At 35.8% G+C, this 19,425-nt stretch overlaps 1 protein-coding gene across 2 annotated transcripts in view; it reads right to left on the minus strand.

Moving 5' to 3' along the window:
* The window catches only part of LOC149805675 (pleckstrin homology domain-containing family H member 2-like), a 349,103-nt gene that overhangs the window by 306,538 nt on the left and 23,140 nt on the right, over positions 1-19,425 (minus strand). For both annotated transcript variants that reach the window (XR_016419762.1, XM_089950325.1), the window contains exon 3: positions 1,177-1,263. The gene's annotated coding sequence lies outside the window, so the exon portion shown is untranslated. The remainder of the gene's footprint in view (positions 1-1,176; positions 1,264-19,425) is intronic.

Below are 19,425 nucleotides of genomic sequence, written 5' to 3' on the forward strand. Positions count from 1 at the left end.
AAAATTAAACAAAATACCTACCCTCAGCTACAGAAATGCAAACTTAAAACTTAATTTCATTAATGCCATGCATAGGGGGAAAAAAAGAATAAAATATACAGCTGTACACATGTACAGAACAAATGCTAATAACTCTCAAAAGAGCTTAAATTAACAGAAAAATCTCAATCAAGGGTATGATCCAAATATTTACAAAAAATATGTAAACAACAGATAGCAAATTCACTTGTTAACCATTGAAGCAATGTCAAATCTTCATTCGATGTAAAGAATTTGGACAATACAGTCAATCAACAGGCAAAAGACTGATGGGACGATACGCATATGCAAGTACGTGATGATTTCCCAGTGGGGGGTGATCCAGCATTCTGGAATGCTTTGCTTTACCCTAATGAGAGGACAAATTCTTGTCTTACAGTTGGGGCATTTTACACCCATTAAAATACCAGCTATGAAACAGCAACAGGTATGGTACTATTGATACATGTTTTAAGCTTCAGTCATGACCTTGACCTAGATAATAGGAACCCCAATATGGCACACAATACACCTTTTACTGAAGATGTACAAGTATATCAAGTTTCATCCCTTAATCCAAAACAGCTTTCAAGAAAGTGTGATGGAAAATGGAAAATAAATAAAATAAAGTACCATGACCTTCAAGATAGCACTCCCAATGAGGCATTCTACATGTACATTCCTTGTAGTAGACACATACAAGTGTGTGTGTGTGTGTGTATATATATATATATATATATATATATATATATATATATATATATATATATATATATATATATATATGTATAGAGAGTGAGCACAGAAAGGATAGTGTGATGGAGAACTTAAAATACATAAGCCATTACTTTGATCTGAAAGACAGCAACCCAAATGAGGTACACAGGGGTACAGTGATAATGTATAAGCATACCAAATTTCATCTCTTATTTTTAAATGGCTATAAAGTTATGGAGTGGAAACAAAAAGTCAGACAAATGGAAACAAAGTCAAAGATACTATGCTCCCTGCATTGGAGACAATAAATTTAACAACATAAACATCATTTTTACTGACCCTGAAACTAGCAACAGTGGCAAAACATTAGATTCTAGGTAGACGTCTCTCTGTGACAGGTAATGCAAATGCAGCATTTGTTACAAGTGCAGAAAAGCTCACCTGTTATCCTTTTCCTGGACAATAATCCATGTTGTGCTCCAAAAATATCTGTTTTGACAGAATACCTATCTTCAGAGATGTGTAGACCTATAGAAACAAGATGAAAGAGCATAAATTAGTCAGATCAAAGCCAACATGTTTATAAATTATCTTTCAGACTGAGAGGCAAATGGACCGTGACTAAAGAGATTGCCTTTACACTGCACACAGCCCTGTGTTTTGGCATTTCTGACCAGAAATCTAGTTAGGCCTAAATCACCTCTCAGATGTTTAGGTTTTTGCCCAATTCTTTTCATTTGTGCAAAGGTAACCAACTCATCAAAACAAAATTAACTGAATAAAAGAAGAATACATGTACTTAGTCATGTCCAAAGATTAAAACACAGCATGTCTGGCAGGAAAACTGCAATCAGTAAGAAAATAATTGCAGCCTCTGATGTTAAGAAGCATGAATTGGGCATTTACTGGGAAGGTATTCAGTTACAGTATTTGATCTTTGTTTAAGAGTATAAAATAAAGTGTTCATTTTGACATTCTAATTACAGTGTAGCCTTGCAGGATAACGGGAAGTAATGTGTTTTATGTAACATCTACCACGGTAACTTGGTTAATAAGGAAAGCAAAATTTCAAATGCATGGACACAATTTTGATCTAAATGTCAAACAGGGTCATACAATGAAGGCTTATATGATTATTAAAACCTAAATTACCAATTAGCAAAACTCCAATTTAGTAGACAAACTGATGACAGTGGTTCTAATGTATATCCTAATTCAGATACAGTCATGGTGGTGACGATATAAGGTAAATGGCATATTCTCTCTGGCAATTTTCAACACTGATGTGATTCTTTAAAACTTTACATGGGAAAATGCAAAAGTGGCCTCTGTTACAGACAGGTGGCATTTGAAGTTAGGCACAGCTTTCAAACTTGGTTTAACACAAATTTATGTAATATGAATTGAACAGTACCATCATTATTATTATTTTACATGTATTATTATTAGCAGTAGGAATATGCAACTAAGATATGTGTATTTTGTTTAGCTATTTAGCAACAATCAAGAAAATTATAACTGTACATGCACTCATTTATCTCTAAAACTGAATAGTTGCATTCATATCTCTCTCTCTCTCTCTCTCTCTCTCCCTCCCTCCCTCTCTCTCCTTTAATCTCACTAGAGCAGATTACTTCCTGTAAGGTTAAAAACCACCTTGCTTTCAAAGCTGACATGCTGACTCCTTTGAGCTTCATCGGATTACAAAGTACAATCGAATATGAAACATTAAAAAAAATTATTCTGATATTATACCTGATACGATCAAATGCCTGATCGCAGGGTGAAACCAGTGCATGGTTAAGAAACACATGGCCACTGACCATGCAAAACAAGAGACTGCTGATTACAAAACATTTACCATATATGCTCATATATAAGCCCATTCACGTATAAGCCAACCCCAAAACTGAGCAGGTATAAACACTGAAAAGTGCATGACCCGCATGTAAGCCGACCTACAACTCCGAGATCTCAAGATGCACAAGGTAAGTTCTAAATGCATTTATTTAAGCAAAGTTATATTTAAACAAATTACTTATATACTTATATCGAGGTTGTCATGCATGATTATTATAAAGAAAACGTATAAACTTGTTTGAAAAGTAATTTATTTCATTTTCAGTTTTGCTATTGTTCCTGCCTAATTTAGATTTCTGTATAATTTATCAAATGATGACAAGAATTTAGCAATTGCAAGCTGCTGTAACACTACCTCTCCCTTTTGACTTAATTATTGTTTGTTTATGCATTATTGCATTGAACATTTTAAATAGGTGCACTGGTAATTACGCTTATACTTTGCTTCAAAATTGTAAATACCTAACTCATTAAAATGTAATCCCAGTATGAAAATACAATGAACAAACAATACAGTTCGACGCTAATACCGTAAAAGCTGAGTTGTAGTTTGCTTTGATGTAAGCAACTTTATACCATATCTGTCAACTTTCATGCCGGGAGGAAAAAAAAAACTCCCAAATTTTATGGTCACTCCAAAATTACCTCCCGATTTCATAATATCTTCCGATTTTTGCAGAGAACTCTTGATTATTACATTATGTCTTCGATTTTCATTTCTTCTAAACAAGAAAAGTCCTACATGTTATGTTGTATCACCTGTGAATTATTGCTGTGACGAAATAATTACTTTACTATAAAGAATTCGCTTCTCCACTAAATAGAATGCTAAGTTTAAACATAATTACATAAATAAATGATTTTTTTACCTCTACAATAATATAAAAATATAAAAATAAACCAGAACAAAAAAGTAAGCCACAATCATCCACAATTAATTTCAATCCCAAGAATGATCACTATGAATGCTGTAACTCCATCTGCTATAGCACCATTCCCAGGAAAAAAACTCACATGAACACATGGCATTTTTATACCGTATATACCAATGATAATTACAATCGTCAAATTAAAAAAAGGAATGAAAATATGTACCATGCAGCAAATGTGTCCTTAGAAAACTAATTCAGTATACATGTTTTATAATAAACAATACTAAATGCTTTACAAGCTGACAATAAGGGAATACGGTCGGATATACAAAGAGAGGAAAATAGTTGCCATATATACGGTACCATAAGGCTGGCTATTTTTGTACCTTTAGTTCAACAAAACTGAGAATACTTTATCTGCCAATCAATTGCTCGTGCTTGCGTAACACACAATAGTGTAGAACATGGTTTCTTTGAACTACGGCGGAGGGCCAATCGTTTTCATAAAATAGTTGCATGGATAAGGATTAACTTTTAATTAGTTGCTCAGGCTTTCTTGCTTGTTTTTTTTAAGACTAATCTCTAGCTATTGTGCAGTTTGACCACAGCTGACCAGAATATGAAAATAGGGCACATCACAGGGATAAACGGCAAGTCTTATTGCGAATTTCACACATATTGGACCAGGAAGATCATTCAATATTTAGTGAAAATAAGGCTTTAAAATTGCACGGAAAACCCAATCTCTATTTTTTTTATTCAGTCTCCCCAACTTGGCTTTTGAAAAGTTCATAGGTATACCTTTGACCCCGTTTTACAAAACTACAGTAATCGGGCTAATATTAAGGAAAAAAAGGCACATCAATGTACTTGAATGTAATTACACATCAATGTACTTGTATAGTTACCAGTCAAAATTCCCTCTTATCACAAGCCAGTGTCAGGGTTTTAATGATTATCTGGCCTGTATGTACTTCTGTCGCAAAACGAAAGAAATTTGCTGACTATCAACATAGGAGAAGCCAAAACATCAAGCTTTCCATTGTGTGGAAAGTTATGATGTTTGTTCAGCTAAAACACAAAACTAAAATTGATTGATGTTGATCTTGGTTGAACTATATGAGAATTATAGCCTTCATTATTACCACTCTTCGTGAACATTTACATTATGATGGTTATGTGCCTTGTACAATAAAACATGCATACCTTTTTAAAAATATTACCTCAATTTGTAGGATCGCTTATATCATTGAAAATGAGTAACTTGTGAGCAAATGAAACAGCTATGAAGGACTAGCTGAAATGTTATCTGGAAGAATGCAATTTAGTCAAAACAATGAGTAAATCAAAATCTGCATCTAATATGGTTGTGAATAAGGATTTAAGTGATGCTATGCACGTTTTGCACTGTGTAAGTACTGTACATTATAGTTCAGCATGGTCTGCCTGGTAAACTCAACCGGCCCGTGAATTATGAAGTCTGTGTTTACCTTTATTTAACTTCGTGTTCATGGAATCAGAAAATATGCAAATGCAAAATAATAACAAAATCAATCATAGTACTTTATAACAGTTTAATAATTGTCGGCTCATCGAAAGTTACTCTTTTTTACATGCATATGTCTTAGGACACGGAAAAAAGTATTGTTTTGTGTCCCAAGATTTACAGCCATTACAGTAGTCAACAAAAAGACCATAAAACTGTCAAGCTTAGACATTGGCTAGTGGATAAGCCAAACCCCCTTTTTCCGGGCCTTTATTTTTTCCTAAATTATTTGGCATTTATGCGAGTAAATACGGCATACAAGAAATTTGCCAGGGGCAAATTAGAATGGATGTTGTGACCAGGTGAATGCTATCTCAGGTGACCTTTAGGACATGTTTGATTGTGTTTTATGATTTATAAATATCATAAATTAGCTACTCTGGCATATTTGTGGCAATATTATTGTGAACTAATGGTGTTATGCCTTGCATCATTCTTATATTTGACTAAATACTCTGACATTTTGTCAGCAATAACCTGTAAAAACTTAAGTATGTATGTGTGTATGTATGCATGTGTGTGTGTGTGTGTGTGTGTGCATTTGTATTTGGTGTAAACCGAGGACATTAATGAGATTACTCACCAACGTACCGAGGACACACCTCCTACCGAGGACGTCCTCGGTTGGTAAAATGGTAAAATCTTGCTTCTCCCAACTATTTTAGCCTAGAATAACGTAAAATCATGATTTGTAGGAAGGTCCCCGTTTACACGCATGGTACTTGTTCGCGATTTTGGAGTGTATCTATCCTCCTAAGTTGGTGATACACACGCCCGAAACCATGTTCTCGATTGCCTGGTGGAAAACTTGTAGAGAGATCTCCACTATCAAATTACACGTTGCAAAAATGTATTATCTCCCTTTAGATCCAAGCATCCGATACAAACTACTAAGCTAAACTATAAGAAGATAAGCTGGTGCATATAACAGTCCCTGGTATTTGTATTAATATTTCATACATGTTATACAATAGTGTTGGGAAACTCAGGATACATTCATACCACATACGTTCAATCTATGACATGTACAAAATAAGTACATCAAAATGCTATTAGAAATACGCATGAATTCATTGTAGAGTTGGAATGAAACTGCTAATTATCCGACCCATCTGTAAAGTTAAAATGTCCTGTGTGCAGCGAGATTTTACACACGTTAAGATGTTGAAAAGACATCCTTGATATGCAAAATTTATTTTGTGATTATTAAATGAGCTATATCCTCCCCTATTTCATAATTTGCCTATTTAATATTCAGACAGGATATAACATGTGTGATTCAAGTTTTAAAAAATCCCGTCACGATGAAATCGAATTATCACTAACCGAATTTGGAAGTTACATGCACAGAACTTCAGTAAATATATAGAAAGATAAATGTATTATACAGAGGTCAAACATTTATCATCAAGATGATCAGTCCCAAAATGAAACATTTAATTACAGGAATATGTTTTTCATTATCATGCTCTTAAGACCTGCGACTAAACGTGTACGCAACCATACACTGTTGAATGCATTAAATGTTCTTTTAAATGTATTTACTTGCTTCCGTTGGTGATTGGATGATTTTGCTGAACATATCATGAATTATTGTATCGCTATTTCTGTTGTAAACGAAGTCTTATTAAAACAACACACAACATATAAATACAAGACGTCAATCTATATTGCTTTCCCAAATTTAAAGAGGTTTTTAACAATAGCCAAAATGCTCAGGATGTTCTACAGGACGAACTTGTATTTATAACTTAACAGGACATTTACTTACAGCTGCATTAGACTAATATTCTTACTCATTTAGTATTTTATTCAGTATGTTTAATACAGAAGGCGACGCGGAAAAAAAAAACTGTTTAAAACTTCCAATCAGCAATACAAAACACCTTTACGTGATACACTGAATTAGCAAATGTATAAACTAAATGATTCTGAAGGTGAACCAAGAGAGTGTTGTACCATTAACGTATATTCTTGTTCATTCATGGCTCCAAAACCAACAAAAAATCCCAGAATAAACTGTTTATAAAAAGGTATTAGACAAGTATCCCCATCCACTAAATATATGCATACATCTACTCTCACAGAACTTTGTTCTTCACCTCTGCAATTACTGAACTTTAAAGCATTTTAAGAGGTTTTGATTCAGTTAACATAGATAAGTTGTTGTTGTTGTTGTTGTTGTCAATGTTTTAGTCTATCATTATTCTTTGTCTTGAGGTTGAGATAAAACATTATACATATTACAACAGAAATAATGTTGTATGGATCATCGATTTATTCAACCAAAGTTACTTGAAAATAAAAAGTCTCCGTGAAATACACAATATGGCTAACACAAACATTCATTCTTATTTTCAACTTTATATCTGCACATGCCCAAGAGAGAGAGAGAGAGAGAGAGAGAGAGAGAGAGAGAGAAAGAAAGAGAGAAGATTCGTACGTGTATTATGCAACAAAGATATTACTATATTTTGTCAAAAAGCGAATAGTCATTGCCAATAAGGCGAGTTTCCTGCCATAAATGATCTAATCCAGCCAAATAGTACTGCTATAATCCAGGGGTATTTGCTTGACCGAGCAGTTTCAATCCCTGGCACGATTATATTAGAAGTCATAAGTTTACCCCAAATTTCCAAAGACTTATCTACAACTTTGGTTATAAATTAGAAAGCCCGACGTGTCCATTCTATACATAAATTTTTCGGTAATCAATGCAAGAACACAGATCTCAAAATTTGCCAAATATATATCAACCGCACATCTGCATGGTTTCTCTTCATCAACTTTCCGTACCGTCAGCAGTTCACTCCGTAGCAACTATACAACTATCCTCTAACACAGGGAACTATTTTTCCTGCGCCACCTTAGGCCAGTCAATTCACGGTTTCAAGGCACATTTCGCCAGTACAACTGCGTCACATTTGCCACCATGGCGACATAAACGGTATCTGCCGAGTCCCTTCTTGTTTATTCTTTTGTGTAATTTACTGGTTTTCTGCCGTAAATACTGCCACTGCAGTCACACAACCAATGTACACCATTAGGTTTTAATAGGGACTATATTACTCCAGGGACACCCATGCGGTTTTGACCTGAATTCACTAAAAGTCAACCACGGCATCATGGAAACTCACTAATACTTCACTCCTTGACATTTGCTCCTACTCAATGGCTAGTAATTTAGGCCAAGGAATGTGTCCATTGCATCAAGTTCCAATAATCAAACAAGTAATCACACAAATCTAAGAATTCCTTAAAACGGGACGCTACAACCAAATGCGCATACTCCAAATTTATTATGATATGATCTCCAAAGCAATGGATTAGTCCGAAGCGTGTTATGTCATACCAAAGTCTAATTGCAGGACAATCAGTAAATCAATAAATTCATCAGTCCGTCAATAACAACAAGATATATATTCAAAAAATAATGGAACTGCCCTAAAGACCAGTTGTAGTCAAAACCCTTATAGAGGTTACAGTTACATAATAATAATATGTGATTTAGATTTGATTTTAACGTAGCTTTAACAATCTTTCAGTCATATCGCTACGTTGTCTGCAGTGTGGCAGTTTATAGTGATGTCTATCATTGGGGCATTACGCCACATACATGTAGCCTGATGTCACACGCAGTCACATTATTTTTACACCAGGCCTACTAAGCCATAACACTAACCTTCTAATGCTGAGCGACTAGCGAGGCAGCTGTTAGTACCACTGTCATGTCTTTGTTATGGCTCTGCCTGGGTTCTAAACCGCAACCTCCCGCATCCGAGACGGACGCTCAAACCACTAGGCCACCAGAGTGGTCATACTGATTGTTAAGACTGGATTAGATGTGCAAATATGTCCTTGTTGATCATAATGTACGAATGTCCACGGTTTCCGTGATTTTGTCAAATAGTGTGCGTCCTTAGTTTGTATGGATTATACAGAAAATTTGTGTATACGTGTGCGTCCTCGCTTGCATTGCTAAATTTCATATTCCTTAGAATTGATAATACAGTTCCCTCCTTGATACATCACCATTTCCTATTAATGTACTGCCTCAAACAGTTTTTGATTTTGCTCTAACATCAACAGAACAAATGTCCTCGGTACGCGGTTCCATACACAAGTCCTCTATATCCACCAAATACAAGAATGTGTGTGTGTGTGTGTGTGTATGCATGCATGCATGCAGTATGTATGTTGTTGCTGAGTTTAAAGCCATTTTGCAGCACATGATAGGCTATACATGCCAGACAGTATAAATGATAGAGGAAGAACCTGTAAAAGCCCTGGAAAGAACCACTGACCCACAAGAACTTTCTCACGTACCAACACTGGCCGAGCCTGAGACTCAAACCCATGCAGACTGAAGTGAAACAGCAGTGATCTGTAACGGTAAGCGCTTTAGACCACGCAGCCACTGGGGCCCCGTGTGTGTGTGTGTGTGTGTGTGTGTGTGTGTGTGTGTGTGTGCGTGCATGCGTATCTTTTTGTATGTATTTATATTTATGCATCTATGTTTGTTCGCATATCAGCATAATCCTGGCTATATAAAGATGAGTAAGTTTAGGAACAGCTCACATTTAATGCCTGCAAACTTTCAAACTGAGTTAATTATAGAAAACCAAGTTGAGATTTTGTTTTGCAAGTGCTAAATTTCCAATCAGATATAGCAGATCATTCGTAAAACTCCTTAACTACATAAATTCAACAAAATATGCATGCAAAATTCCAAAATATAAAATGGGGCTTTTTTAGCATTGATTCCTTTACTGTGTGAGATATGTTGCTTTTGCAGGGAGCATGATACTGAGACCATACATGTAAAGCTGTACCGATGTCACTTTTTGCCAATTATGCCGATACTGTACCTACTAATAATAAACAGTGGATAAGTGCACAGCCATTAAATTTTCAACATGAAGCCAGGTTTTACCCAACGATTTTAATTACAAATATACATACATTTATTAGATATTATTGTCATTTTGGTCAAATCTGTTACTAAGTTTACTCAGGAGACATGCTATTTTTTTTCTGTAGGATAGACAATCAAATTACTAGAATCTAATTTAGGAAACTTTGATCTTTAATAGAAGTAGTTCCTATGAGCTATGTGTCTAGAACATGGGTACCATTACAACCTGGGGCCCCGAGTGGCCGAGTGGTCTAAAGCGCTCTTCGTTACGGATCACTGCCATCTCACCTCCGTCTGCGGCGGTTCGAGTCTAAGATTCAGCCAATTTGGGTATGTGAGAAAGCTTGCCAGTAGCTTCTCGAGGGTCGGTGGTTCTTTCCGGGGTTTTCCCGGGTTCTTCCTCCACCATTAATACTGGCCGCCATGTATAGCCTATCGTGTGCTGAAAAATGGTGTTAAACCCCACAACAACAACAACCATTACAACCTAGCTTAAGACAATAGTAAGGTTAGCAGATCAACTAGATTTCTGTTACATGGGTGAGATATTTGTGTTACATATTATCCCGACTATCCCCTAAAATTGAAATGGTTCTCCATAATAAAGTCTTGTTTAATCATTGTGTGGCTGATTGTACATAACCTTTCACAGTAAAAAAAAACACAAACTTGAATGTATGGTTAAATCAGACCTCCATTCTAGACAAGTAAAATAATTCAGCTCTGCATGTAGTTTTTATTTTATTAAAGATAAAAATAAAAACAAGAGTACTGTAAATGGCACTTAAGGCAGCCACCTCATGTTATATAGTTGTCCTACACATGTAGAAAAATACTGTGCATTAATCATTTTCTTTTTTAGTGTTCTTCAACTTTGAGTTTCTGACCTCAGATCTGATAACCTTCTTTCTCATCCTAAGCACAATCCATCCAGAGTTTAGTCCAGGGCTGTGAAGTAGACATAATGTCATTGTGTGGAAACCATTCACACCTATTTTTCTCTGAGTCACAGTGACCTTGATCTCTGACCCCAAGATCAAAAGACTTCTTACTTATGCCAGGTGGGAACTATACACAAAATTTGGTCCAGGTAAGTTATGTACAACTACTGTTACTTTGCATAAACCACTGTTTTTCATTCTGTCACTCTGATCTTACAACATTTGATTCTGAAACTGATAGGGTTCTCCAAGTGCAAGTAACCCACAAAGTATGACGCCTGAAGATGTTGTTAGAGAACTAGAGTTATTGTGCAAATCCCATTTACCTCCTTTAGTCCCAGTGACCTAGACCTTTTAGCTTTGACTCAAGATTGATAGGGTTCTTCCTTACCCCAAGTGCAAGCCAACCACATGGGTTCATACATGGCAGACAACTTTGATTTATTGCTAACAAATGAAATAATTAAGAAACAGATGTATGGACAGATAAGATCTTAACATAATATGCTCAGCCTGATTTCAGGCATATTAATTAATATAATGTTACCTAAGATTAACTTTACTTGGACCAATTAGGCTTCTTCTTTACACCAAGTGGATGACGTATGTGATGCAAAACTAATGTTTTTACGTCTTGACTTATTTTCTTCTTTCAGCCAAAGTGACCTTCAACAATGATTTGAAATCAATATACTTCTTCTGGAGGTTAAGTGAAAGCCATTCACATAGTTTGGTTAACTGTAGATGTGAAAGACTCAAGTTATTGTGCAAACACCATTTGTTTTTTCATCTATAAGTGAGCTACTGTATACCATTGAAGTTTTGACCCCAACACTGAAAGAGTTGATTCCTTACCCCAAGTGCAACCTATCCACAAAGTTTGGCAAATAAGGATAGTGGAGAGCTCAAATTATTGTGCAGAAGCCATTTTACTTCTTTGAGACACAGTGACATTGATCTCTGAGCTTCTGTGCCTGAAATCAAAAGGGTTTCTTTTGCTCCAAGTGCAAGCAATCCACAAAGTTTTGTAACAGAAAGACAGATGGTCAGACAGGATAAACATAGTACACTTAGCATTAGAGTTGGCATAAATAACAACTGAAACTGATATTAAAATACTGCTGTTCCTTTTTATTCTCCTTGATTGCAGTGTAGGAAATAACAGTAACTGGTTTTAAAAATTGATAGCCAAAATGGAATTTTACAAGCTGGTTTTTTTCTCCACTAATGAAAAAATGCAACTTAATTTCTAGCCCATTAGATACTCCTAGTAAGGCCTACAAAAACAAACAAATACCAAAGAAAAATTTAAAGTCATTAAAATACAAATACAAAATAAACTGTAAAAAAGACTAAGACCTCAAGTAGAACATCATCACAAGACACTCTCCAGCACAAAAAAAGGTTACGTTGTCTCACATCAAATCAATGCCTAGTAAAATCATCTTTGACATTCTTCAGCAATAAGAAAATTTTCAAATAGGTTATGTGGTTGCGGTTGCAGAAATATTGGAGGTCAACAGGGCACCATTTTCATTTAGGACCAACAAGACATCACAATAAGACTTCTGGTGGAAGCCTCAAGTTCTCACTATGACCTCATTTTGGAAGAGCAATGATAACAAGATTTTCTAGATGAATGCCATGGTGGCTATATTGGAAATCAGATTGGTACTAATTCTTTTTAGTACCAACTAGGCATCACAAGAAGTCTTGGTGAAAGTACAATGTCAATATGAACAGCCACCAGGGAAAAGTAGTGATCGCCAGATTTTCAAGGTGGCCACTGTAACATAGCAGGATTATTAAGATATGACATTGATGCAACCACTCTTGAAGTTGAATTGGCACTATGTTCATTTATGACCAACTAGAATTTATGACCATAAGAATCTTTCCGTCAAAATCCGCTGCTAATGTGACCAATAATTCAATAGTGACAGCAGGATTTTCAAGATGGTTACTGTATCTACTGCATGTCTGAATGGTGCCATTAGGATAGGACCAACTAGATATCATAATAGTCATTTAGCAAAAACACAATTTTGATACAACTATTCATTCAGGCAGAAAAGTGAGAATTTTTTTCTCACGAATGCAGCTTTGTGGCTATACGGGGAATTTTCATTTTGGACAAACTAGACATCTTAGGATGTCTTCTGGTGAAAACCCTATGGCAACATTACTTTTCATTACAGCAATAAAAAGAATTCCAAACTGGCCAATGTGGCAGCCATATCAGATATCAGATTAGCATAAATTTCATCTAGGATCAAGCAGACATCATGCGAAGTCTTCTGATGAAAACTCCATGGTATTATTACATTTTGTTCAGGAGAAGTAGTAATAACTAGATTTTAAGGACAGCAACTGCAGAAAACATTGGACATTAGATCATGTTGTTTAGGACAAACTAGACATCATATGAAGTCTTTTGCTGACAACCCCATGTTGATAAGAAAATCCATTCTAGAGGAATTAGCTGTAACTATTTTCAAGATGACCACGATGTCAGCCATAAACTGATTATCAGATCGAAACCATTTTCATTTAGGAAAAAATAAGCATCATAAAAAGTATTCTGGTAAAAAAAAACCCACATTAATAAGAATTTATGTTTGGGATGTGTAGACCTAACAAGATTTTCAAGATGACCAATGTGGCAGCCATCTTCGACATTACACCCACCCCATTTTCATTAATTCCAACTAGACAAATGAAGTTTCCTTTTTGTGAAAACCCCTTCTTGATATGACTATTCATTCTGGAGGAGTAGCAATAAGATAGCCACTGTGATGGTGATAGTCGATGTCTGAGTGGCACTATTCTGATTTAGACCAATTAGATGATGCAATGAATGTGTGTGTGTGTAAAGTTCCATGCAATCCTCCAAGAAGTTTAGAAGGAGGAGAGACAACAAACATGTGCTAACAGATGGACAGATGGGGGACAACACACAACAGATTGATGACTGATAACAAACCACCCTACCGCTCCAATGGCTGAGTGGTTACAGCATCTGCCTCGGATGCAGGATGTCACAGGTACAAACCATAGCCTGGTCAAACCAAAATGGTACTAACAGCTGCCTTGCTAGGTGCTCAGCATTAGGAGGTTAGTGTTAGGACTGGTCAGCCTGGAGTTAGGATAATGTAACTAGGTGGGACATCATGCTACACGTCTGCAGCATGATGCCCCAGTGCTAGACATCAATATAAGCTTCCACAATGCAGACATCATAGCAATATGGCTGAATTTTTTTTAAAGCTAGGTTAAAAATCCAAATCACACACACGTACACACAACAGACCATCCTATATGCCCTTCTGGTCTATGACCTATAGACCTAAAAAGCATGCCATTATATGAGGAACACAACATGTAAATCAAAGCAACCATTACACTTTGTTTGGATGAAATTTGCTGTGTTATTACAAAAAAGTAGGTGCCAATAAATACTGAAATGAATTCTATAACATGCCCTTCATTTCATGTACATGGGGATTCAAAATGAATAATGTTCTTCACTTTCACTTAAATTGTGCTAATCAACCTGCGACATCTTTCAATCCATATTATATGATCAACAGTGTTCATATATATTTTGGGTACCTAATCAAGTTTAAGGTTTATTAGTCACAAAAGTGAAGTCTTCATGAAGAATCATAATTGCATGAAACTGGAAAGTAAATAAAAGTTTGCAGGTTTGTAAACCCCCACTAGATAAAACATTTAAAAAGTGGCAAGCCAACAATATCCAATTTCCATGGTATTAATACATATTATCTTCCCTTGCATTGAAATCTTGCCATCTTATATCAATACTGAAATTGGATTAAGATGTAGAACAGGAGCAATCCTATAAAACCTGGTTTTAGCACATGACCTTTAAAGGACTGACTCAGTCGGTCATAAATAGAAGTCTGCAAATTAAGGACTAATATCCTTAACAACAGACCCCTTTATCTCAATCCTGCCATGTATTTGACTAGAAATTTAAAAATGTTTGGGATGGATGAATGGATGCAAAATGCATCAATCCACATAAGATGGGTCAGATGAAAGGGTCTAATGCTCTACTGCCAAATAGAATTGCCCAGAATTCATGAATATTTTTTTTCTTTCTTTTCAACCACTGAATTTTGAAACCATCTCTCATATTCTTGAATGATCTGATGGTCAAATTATTAGCTGAAGTCATATTTGCTGTAAGATCGACATTAATTGCCATTAGGACAAACAAGTCACCATCAGAAGACTTTAGTGAAAACCACATAACTATATGGCCATTAATTTGGGAGATATAGTTTTTTGTGGGCGGTAAAACTAATTTTAATTATATAATACTAATCTGTCGCTAATGTGAAAATAAACTTCATCTAATTAATCTGAATACTTCCATAGTAATGAGAATTTAATATAAGACACCATCCACTCAAGCGTCTTGCATGCCCTTGCACAGAACAGTCGTCAATTTCAGATGACAGTTACATCAGGAGATGAGTAGGGTAGGAGGTGGGCATTTTGCCATAATGATTGCTAAGTATTACATAATTGAAAGTAATTTCAACCTGCCCCCAAAATAATACATTTTAATAGCAGTAACACATAACCAGTTGTTACCATTTTAGGGTGAGATCCACCTTACTGCATGTTTGCTCTCTGGGACACATGTTGTGCCACATATATGTTTCTCAGAGAAAAACAAGTCTGACATCTCCCTTGTGCAGAAAGAGTGTAGATAGAAGGAGAAGGTATATGTGATCGATAAAATCCTGCTTTCATAATGTCCTCCAAGGAAGAATGATTTAAACAGGCAACTATGGCTTGAACCTCATTGGTTTTGTTTGATACCAGATAGGTCTCTATCAGTCTGGGACTGATGAACTCTTCTCATGGTAGTGACAATCCAAACTGAGATGGTCCAAGCTGAAATCTCAAAGGAGACCTAACAGGAATGAAAAAATGTTTCTGACCATTCCTTTTCCCTTTGGAGGCAGCACAAAAGAAACACAGAAACAAAAGAAACAGGACATAAAAGTCATTCTTGATCATGCCCAAATTCGAGTGAGACTGGGGATCTATATGGGTAGAGGATCCAACCCAAGGTAATTGTCTGCTGAAAATCGCAGGAGAGAATTGCCATTAAACCTGAGACAGCAAGTCTTGACAGACAAGGCATAAAATTTGCAACATCTTTTTTGCAGATGCCAAGGTAAGTAAAGGCAAAGTCTGGAGGGTGAGTTCCTGGAAGGAATCCTCACTCAATGGTTTATAGGGGATTTAGATTAAAGACCTTAAAACACAAGATAGATTCCATGAGGGTATAACAGAGAAAAAGATCTGCCTATGCAGCTCAAAACACTTACTGGGATAGACAAAGTGCAAATCCAAACTGACTGCCATGCCCTGCAAAAATCTAAGTGCCTCAGAAATGGCAGCTCTAAGGCCTTTGACAGCTGATACATGTACCTTATATGTATGACTATGCTCTGCAAGATCTCTGACAACATCAGACCACAGATTTCATCTCACAGCAAGGACAAGATAAGCATGTGGGGTGCATATCCTAGGGGGATTTCCTGCAACCACACTTACCCATGCCTTGCTAAGACTTTTTGTTCCTACAATGTAGCTGAAAAGATTTTATTTACAAAATTTCTATTCAACTAAAAGCAACACAAGGAATGCTTGAACTAAGCCTATGCTAATTATGATAATTTGAGTGACTACACACCTACCTGACAGTCCTCACTAATGTATGCATAATTAACTAATTAACTTATTAATTAATTAATTGTTTGTTTGTTTGCTTGTTTATTTATTTATGAATGAATGAATGAAGAATAAAATAAAATCAATGCTAAGCCCAGAAAAGAAAAATACAAGTTAACAATGTCAACCAGGCTTAACTGAAAATTATGAACTATAAAAATAGGCAAAAACAAGTAGGTAAGACTGCTAATAAAATTGGCAACAATCAAGGAGTGCCATCTCAAACTACATTTGAAATGGAACCTGCATTCAATAACCAAGCATGTAATATGAAGGAAAAAAGTGGGATTAACTGAGAGAGAAAAATCTGTGGGTATAATGCAACACTTACAATGAATACGTCACAACAGATAAAGAAAATTCACTCATTAATCTTCCGAAATAATGGCCATCTTCATGTACAAAACGATGAGTTAACTGCGATAAAAACTGATCGAGGCATAACCAAACATTTACTATGAATATGTCACTAATAGATATAGAAAATTCACTCATTAATAATACAGAAATACAACAATTAATAACAGATATAGAAAATTCACTCATTAATAATCTCCCAAAACTATGGTAATCTTCTTGGATATCAAAAGTACAGACATTATGGCCATGCAATATGCATGAGCATCAGAAGTATGGGGTTTCCCAGAGGGGATCCAGTGTTCTGGAAAGTTCTGGTTCACCTTAATGGTAGAATGAAATCTCATCCAGTGTATCCTCCAGGGGTGTAAAACTGAGGGTTAAAAAAACCTTGGTGTCAGAACTGGGGGTAAAAAATGTACTGACAAATTTTCATCTGATCCATACTTTTTCAGCTTGAAATAGGATATTGCAACTTGCACAACATACTCTATCTCTCTATAAATACAAAAAAACCAACATGCACAATTAACAAACAAATGCATTGTCCATTCAAAGAATAAACATATTTATTTTTCTTTTAGTTTAAAGTCATACTTTTAACAATCTCCATATAATCTTTTTTGTGGCAACATTATATATAAACCAATACAAAAAGCCAAATAAATCTTTTTAACCAACTGGAAGTTAATTTAATGCCTATCATAGAATGTGTACTATCATCGGCTTCATTGTACTTTATCCTAGAACACATTTATCCAAAATTAAAGAGGCAAATGATTCATCTTCTTTCTAATAAGTTACACTTGAACTTTAATATCTTTCTTTTATTGCAGCAAATTTAAAAACCAACAAAATCTGCACTGACCCCCTGACTTTGTAATCCTAATAACGCATTTGTCTTGGCAAGTTTACTGATTTCTTTGTTGTGAAAGAATGTCTTGGGTGATAATGTGTTCTCCAGATAACGAGGGCAGATTTTTTAAAATTCTTAAACCCTGTCATAAAAGGATTATTCACTTTTGCAGCCTCTTTGCAATCAAGTGATCAGAAGTCACACCGGTAATCCTAATGGATGTGCCATATTCCAGTCAAGGGAATTATTTTCTCCATTTTTCATTAAAGTTAGATTTACAGTTACTATTTTGTGTTCTGCTTCTTTCACTTTCTTTGCTAATAATTCTTAGTGCATGCCGTTTTAATCTGCAGATCACTTTCTAGTGCAACAAGCACTGAGGTTAAGGTCTCACTGGATAGTTTATCTGGTAAATTTTTATCCGACAATGAACTATTGCAGAAAAATGAGAATAATTTTACACTTAAGATACAAATGAAAACAAACTAATGATTTTTGTAGAAATCATGCATGTGAGATTTTGACTGTGGCAATCAGGTCAATTCCTTTTACAACTGGTGGCTTTTATACTGAACCAACACTGCCACCAACCCTCAATTTTACATTCATTTTTGACAGCAAGAGCTATTTTGAAATTTTCCTGTGACAAGGCAGCTAAAAGAATCAGTATGTGCCTTATGCATGAATAAAGTTCACTAGTCCTATAACAAAGCAGCATACTTTATCACCACTCAACCATCTAGACTTTTATATATTTACCTCTGTAGCAGACATATGTAAATATGTAAGCCAAGTCAAGTTACACATTTGATCTCCAGTGATAGTCTAACTGTGACAGGCAGTCACCAAACAAGCCGGGGCCCCAAGTGGCCGAGTGGTCTAAAGATATCTCCGTTAAGGATCACTGCCATCTCACCTCTGTCTCTGTGGGTTCGTGTCTAGCATTTGGCCAATGTGGTTATGTGAGAAAGCTTGCCAGTAGCTTCTCGTAGGTTGGTGGTTCTTTCCGGGGTTTTCCTGGGTTCTTCCTCCACCATTAATACTGGCCACCATGCATAGCCTATCGTGTGCTGAGAAATGGCATTAAACCCCACAACAACAACAACAAAAAAATAACCAAACAAGCCAACCAATTTTCAAGCCTAACTCAAGGTAAATCTAAACCACATTACAGATTTAGCTTCTGTGTGAATTTATAAATGCTAGGCTTATGATAATTGGCTTCATGCCTTCTCCCTTAAAATTAAGGAGGTGCAAAAATACAAAACTATCCAGTGAGACCTAAACATCAGGATGACATCTAGCTCGACGGAAATCGCATGAGAGTTAGCGAGATTAGTGGAAGCTACTCTGTCATAACAATGCATATGCTAGTCTGGTTCCCTGTTTCGTATGCTCCCTGCATTGCACTCCGCTATACAAATAGCAGAAAGCATAAAAATCTGGGAACCAGTCTATGCCTCCGCTGGAATTATCCATGATGCCATCCCTCATCCAAAGCATTGGATATTAAATAAATCACATTATGCGAAAAACGCACAGCAACAAAACGTGTTCGTTAATTTTCT

This window comes from Sinohyriopsis cumingii, chromosome 2, assembly GCF_028554795.1.
Source record: "Sinohyriopsis cumingii isolate HCF-2022 chromosome 2, ASM2855479v2, whole genome shotgun sequence".
NCBI lineage: Eukaryota > Metazoa > Mollusca > Bivalvia > Unionida > Unionidae > Sinohyriopsis > Sinohyriopsis cumingii.